This window comes from Apaloderma vittatum, unplaced genomic scaffold, assembly GCF_000703405.1.
Source record: "Apaloderma vittatum isolate BGI_N311 unplaced genomic scaffold, ASM70340v1 scaffold2451, whole genome shotgun sequence".
Lineage (NCBI taxonomy): Eukaryota > Metazoa > Chordata > Aves > Trogoniformes > Trogonidae > Apaloderma > Apaloderma vittatum.
In genome coordinates, this window is record NW_009698312.1 from 44,782 (window position 1) to 51,582 (window position 6,801).

Here is a 6,801-nt window from a genome sequence, read left to right on the forward strand (position 1 = left end):
CTTGTCTTCGGATGAGAATTATCTGAGATTATTCTTACTCATGTTTTGTCCCCAGTCAGCAGCTTCCCTTGCCTTTGATGTATGATTGGCTTCTTTTTCTGTCACGTAGGCTTCACAGCAGAGCCAAGTGAAAAAACCAGAAATTTCCACCTGTGATGGTTATGTATGGTAACTGTCTGCTTGGCTGTTACTGTTGACTGCAAGGCCATCCTAGGAACCACTGCAATTAAATGGTCTGGCTGAAGAATGACTTTGAGGGTGGGCGGATGATTTTTAATGAAGATTTTTCTTTTTTAATGAAGGTTTTTCTTTTTAATAAATTCCTGAAGGATTTTCTATTCTTTGTAAATCAGCATCTGCCGTACATTTGAAAAGCAGGATAAAATTTTACAGGCTGATCTAAACATTTTTCTGCTGAAGGAGGAGGAGCAGTTCCACCTGTGCACGCATGCTCCCACTGTTTTCCTTCATTTGGTTCTAGGAAACAAACACCGCAAATACCAAACCAAACAAAAAAAGAAGTAATTCCTTGTCAGGTTAATGAGCTGAATCATCTCTTAAATGGTCAGATGAGTCTCAGAGCAGCACAAGAGAACTTTTGTCCTCACACTGGTGGTGGAAGACAGACTAGTCAGAGGCTTAAGGAACTGGTGTTGACTTTTCTTCCTGTTTGATTGTGTCTGTTCAAGGGGGAGAATCCTTCAGAGATATTTTTCTGCTGCATGGGGTCAAGTTTCAGCTCCACTTTTCCTCCAGTCCTACTCAAACTGAAAGCAATTTTTAAACTGGAGCAGTATCATACCAGGATAATTTTGATACTGTCAGCATGGCTGAAGAGCCACTTGTTTTCTGAAGTGCCTGTGTTACAGTTCAGCTGCATCCAATGCCGCTGATACAGAGAGCAGGCAGGACACCATGTCTCTCTGCTAAATCTGTCTCCTGAGCCTTGACGTCCTTAATTTCACATCTCAGCTTTTGACTGCTCCTTAGCTTTCTGAACGCTGCATGTATTAATTGAGGGACCTGTGCTAGAAACACCTCAACTAACAGCTCTTTAAAGTTCATATTGAGGCTCAGTTAGAGTTCTTCCTGTTGGGAGAGGAATTATGTTTCCAGTAGTTCTTGAACATCTTGGCCAAAGTAAGCAGTAATAAGGCATCTCAGTTGTCAATATCAATGTAAAATATTATGGTTTATAGCCATTTAAAATTAAATATTTAAAATAATTTAAAATAAAAACATTTAAAAAGTAGGGGGTTGTTTTGAATTTGCAAATTACTTAATCACCTTGTAATAGAACATAAAAACCCAATAACATCTGATCACACCGTAGAGCATACTATGAGTTAATCCCAAATGAAAGAAACCATTTACGTCTCAAAGGCTATTAGAGATTGATTCAAAGCACATTTAGGTCAGAGGAAGTAATCCTTGTAGATGGAATTTTGGCCCTGCTGTAATCGGTAAGACTTTTATTGCTGCACCTAACCAAGGCCAGAATTTTGATCTTTTGATTTCATTTCGTGCTGGGTCAGTTCCCCACTAGGCGTAAAAGAAGTGACCAAGAAAACTATCTTATAAACAGCTTCTAGAATATGAATACCTTGGGTTTATGATGCACTTGATCCTTGCTTATGGCTTTTATCCAACTATAGATTTGGAATGTATTTAATTTTGAAAATAATGTAGCATACAAAGAAAAAATAGGTATGAAGAAAATACAAGGTGGAATGCTGTAAATCTTGTTACACCATTTTAAAATGACCTCTATAGTTTACACTTGAGGCAGGCAGGAAATCGTGTGATCACACTAGGTTTGTGCAGTAAAAGATGTGGTCTAGTTTATATGCTCTTCTCTCTTGCATATACACAGAAGAATCTTAATTAATGAGGAATATGGTTAAATACAATTCAAGTTAATAAATTCCTTTTTCTTTTCCTTTTGTTACTGTCATATGAGTATTGGGTATAAAGAAGAGAAACACATAGTAATTTGATAAGGACATTTTGTGGTAATTGCATTGGCAGATAACAGGAAAAAAATCTCAAGTTGCATACGTCAGCTCGAATTAAACAAAAACAAAACCTGTGTTTGTGACACTAGAGATGCCACAAATTTTAAACTGTTAGTTTATTTCAAAAACTGACAGCTTTGTTTGGAAATCTTCCTATAGAATCCCTCAGATCTGTACACAGTTGTGGACGTGAGATCAGAATGAAATTAAAAACACGAAAAAGAAGGACAAATCCTCTAAAATTACTTAAAATAAATTTCCTATGAATAAAAGTTACTTTGAAATTCCTTGGATTCCTTCTAGGACCACTGGATGGCATCTAGGTATCTGTTTAACAGATATATGAAGTTCATAGTTTTGCTCAGTAGGCACTTCAAACAGCCAACTTCAGTGGAAGAGGGAGAAGTTTTATTTGCAGAAATTCACTTGCTAGGAGTAGTCCAAATCTGACCTATCTTATGCTGCAGCCTGGGACAGGTTTAGAAGGGAAATAAACTGTGGAAGAGGCAGAAGAAATATTGTTGTGATGCTGTTTTCAATTTAGTGCTATAAAATCTTGTCAAGATTTTGAAAGTTACAGGATTTCATGAGGGATAGGTCAGGAGGCAGGAGAGATAGGCCTATAGGGCAATAACACGTTTTGTTACTAATTTATATACTGACTAGTCACGTGCTCTCCAGTCTATCATGTGAACATCACTGTCACGCAATAAATGAAGTGGAGTTTCAGAAAAGGTTTTCCTGGTCTGCATTTGGGTGAGTGCATTAATCAGAAATAATGAAGCAATGAGTGAGCTGTTCAGGTCATCTCAATGGATGTCACATAAAGTGTGTTAAGCACTTCATCACATACTTGATGCCACGTCTTTTTTATTTCCAGGCTGATTGCCTGTCTGTGAAAGGTCGGCAGTAAAGCTGACTTGCAGACAGGGAGATGGTACTTACATTCTTAAAGAGAATTAAATGTTTACTGTAGTGGATGCACAGGACAGAGTTCAAGCAAGAGTTGAGAAATGTGATACTACTATTACAATGGTAAAAATAAACAGAGTAATGATGGTAAAAATACGCATTTCTCTGCAATAGTAGCGGCAACAACAAAGGTAGGGTTGAAATTAAGTTAGCTAATCAATCTAACTTTGCATCTTTTTGCAAGGTGAAGTTTCTCTAGCAAGTTCAGCTTGCTGGAAGCATCTGTATGCTGCTTAGGCTCCGTGAAAGGTGCCCTTGCTGCAGATCTGCCCTAGGTACCATCTGCTGCCATCCAAAAGTGGTCCTTCAGTGGACCAAGACCTTCTAGCTCTGTGTCCTGCTGTTTATGCATTTACAGCTGATGACAAAAATAGAGTACAGCTGGTTTCTCATCTCAAGCAGAGAGCTTTTAAAATAGCAAAATTCCACAGAAAGGGGATTTCTTTGTTGGATTCTTTTTTTCAGTTGTGTCAGCAAGGTGGAGGAAATCCATGTGTCTGTGGTGAGGGGGAAGACAGTTTGAATATCTACTGAAAATGGACGTCATGAAAAGATCGCTCTTTTTCAGAATCTTGCAGAAGTCATTAAGATCACTTTGCTGGCACCTAGCCATAGACAAAAGTGTAGGCTCAAATAAGTGATGTCTGTGAGATAAAGCAAATGTTCCTGTTGTGTAGAATCGTAAAAGATCATCTACATTGCTCAGAAGTGGCATCAGGTGTGACTGAGAGAGACAGAGAGAGGCTATGCAAGCGTAGGAATGCAGAAATTGCTGCTCTGGATCAGAGCAGGGACCCACCTGGTCTGCTCTCCCCATTGTGAAACTGCTGTGGGGGGGTACCTGCCCTCACCCTTCTTCAGCTCTCTGTTAGTGCCCAGCCTTGCCTGCCAAGGGAGTTCATGCTCCACGTGTGCTCAATGGCTGAGTGAGCCAACACTGTGCCCTTGTCACAAAGGAGCCTTATGTCCTGGGCTGCACTGGGAGAAGTATTGCCAGCAGGTCGAGGGAGTGATCTTTCCCCTCTACTCAGCACTGGTGGACGCCACATCTGGGGTGGGGGGCCAGTTCTGGGCTTCCCAGTACAAGACTGGCATGGACATACTGGAGAGAGTAAAACAAAAGGCTACAAAGGTGATGATGGACTGGAGCATCTCATATATCAGGAATGGCTGAGAGAGCTGGATCTGTTCAGCCTGGAGAAGAGAAGGCTCAGGGGGATCTCATCAACATCTATAAATACCTGGCTTTGGGTGGCCCTGCCTGAGCAGGGGTGCTGGACAAGCAGCCCTCCAAAGGTCCCTTCCAGCCTCAACCACTCTGAGACGTACCAGTAAATGGTGATGCCAGCCTGTAGCAGGGCTAAGCATTCATGAGTGGGCTATGGGTGATAAACTCAACAGCTGACACAGCTGGTGCGATCAGACACCATGTGACAGCAGTCAGCATAAAATACAAGTGTCCAGTAGGCAGATGTGTCTTAATCTGCTGCAGTGGGTTTATCTCATATCTGAAAAATTTCTAGAGATTGATGTACACCCTAAAGCATCAAGATTAATATTCCCTCCAAACTAATTGAGACTTCATATATTTTTGTAATTGCCTCCAACTTCGATTGCAGTGAAAGTCCATGTTCATCAAAAGCTCATCCCTAATTTCGTTATCCACATTATGCCTTGTAATTGAGTTTTTGGTAGAATACAGATAAAGCTCCCAATCTGTCATCTTCATACTGTTCTTTTAAATCATGTTATCTTTCAGTTCTGTCCTTTCTGATAAAAAAGCATAATTCTTTCAGTCTGCCTGGATATATTTCAATCTGATCTGTAGAAAAATGTAAACATACAAATGCTAATTAATTGCATCACTAGACATTAAACTGTTTTTTTATTTCCTACTGTCATGCCATGCAAAAACTCAATTGGAAAACAGTTAATTAAAGAAGTCAAGTGTTCCTTTCCATTTAACATAGCTATACTGGTGTGTTATTTGTACAAAATATGATAATAGAGGTAGCTAATAAGTACCTAAACAATGTTAACGGCTAGCTTATTTTGGAAATGTGGTCATTAGCCAAGTTACTCTTAATGGTCTCGTGACTGTAAAAGCTGTTAAATATCCTGCTGCTTGGATTTTCAGAAAGCACAGCTGGAGAAGGAAATTGAGCCACAAACTTTTCTGCTCATAACTTCGCTTTTGGTTACACTTCCAGGCTTCCAGTAACTTCACTTTTGCAACTGTGTTGTTGTCAGACTTGTAGCCCCATCATAATTTGTTTGATCACTCAATTTATGAGCTCTAATAAGGAAAAAAGGTTTTTATTTTTCTATTTGTTTGTTTTGCTTTTGGGATGTTTGTTGGGTTTCTTTTTTCTTAAGTAACGCAGGCACTGTTAATATTACATGTACTTGGTTTGGGTTTTTTTCCCCGCTCTTCTTAAATAGTTGTACAGCATGGTGACTGTTGCCCTTTCTAGAGCTCAGCAAGGTGCACTGACCCATACCACTATATGTGAAGAACTTCAATATTCATTCAAGTAGTTTTCGGGGACTGATTTCACTCATCCTGTTCCCACATTTGAATTAAATAAGGATTGGGTATTTTCAAAGAACTAGAGTAATGCTGCTAGCCAAGTCCTTGGAATTTAAACCCTAGTTGGATAGCTGGGTATATAAAAGCAGTTTTTCCCCTGTGTGCAAGTTTTATATTTTTAAATTGAGCCTAAAGGTGCAAGAATATTTTATTAGTTTCACAGATAACAGCATAAGAATTACGTGCATCAGCGAACAAAGGGTTCCCAATTAAGAATTTAAACTGGAAACTGCAGTAGACTGTGTTCTGCAGTTGGTGAAAGGCAAAGTCCAGATCTGGATTTACGAGAATACCATCTTCATTAAAATGTTACATTTTAGAGAGCATTTTGTGTGAGTCTTTGATGCTGTGCTGACAAGTGTCTTATATAAACTCCCATCTGTCACTGAGCATAGGAGAGCGCATCTCAAATGTGGGACACACAGCACCAGCAAATCAGCTGCCTGCTTTTAATAGTGCAGCAAGATGTTTGAAGACATTTGATATTTTTATTACTAGCTTTTGTCTAAAAATGCATATTTAAAAAAAAAAAGTCAAATGCTGTAATGTTTAAAAAAAGCTAAAGTTGTTGAAACACTCGTTTCCTACACATCCAGCACTTATCGCCTGAATGAATGCCCAGGCTGTAATAGGTGAATCAGGTCTATGGTATCGGTCTGAGGTTCTGGGATCGTTTAGAAAAACCCTTTTAAGATATTTCCGCTTTCTGAAATGGAAACCCATTTAGGTCATGTATCTATTATACTGTAATAACTTTTCTTAAGCCGTTGTCCCAAGGGTAGGTACAAATGACTACAGCAGCTGAGGTTACTGGCAGGTTTTGGATCAGAGTTAAGTTCTGACAAATGGTCTCTTGTATTGTAAATGTGTTGGTTTCCATAATTTACTGCTGAAACAGATGCAAAACCCACTGATGCTGGCTGGGAGTCCTGGAGGGAAAAAGTAATATTTCATTTAGTCTAGAAGTTTAAACATAATCATTTGTCACAGTGAATTTATTCCTTCCTAAGTAGCACCTGACACGTGGAGAAGAGTTAAAGAAGCCTTCCTAAGCTCCAGCTGCAAGGATAGAGCACTGGCTGCTTCTTTTTCTCCTCAATCCTCCAAAGCTTTCTAATTTCTATAATGATGAAAATTCCTTTCCTTTCTACTGTTCTCCACTAATTGCACGCTGAGCTGTGTTTGGGGGTCTGAGCCACGTGCCAGGGAGAGGAATGATCTATC

The 6,801-nt window shown here is 39.4% G+C and overlaps 1 protein-coding gene across 1 annotated transcript in view; it reads left to right on the forward strand.

Annotated features, from left to right (window-relative positions):
* Positions 1-6,801, forward strand: part of SPIRE1 (spire-type actin nucleation factor 1) — a gene marked incomplete at its 5' end in the record, with an annotated part of 66,810 nt that overhangs the window by 23,827 nt on the left and 36,182 nt on the right. The gene's annotated exons all lie outside the window — the stretch shown is intronic.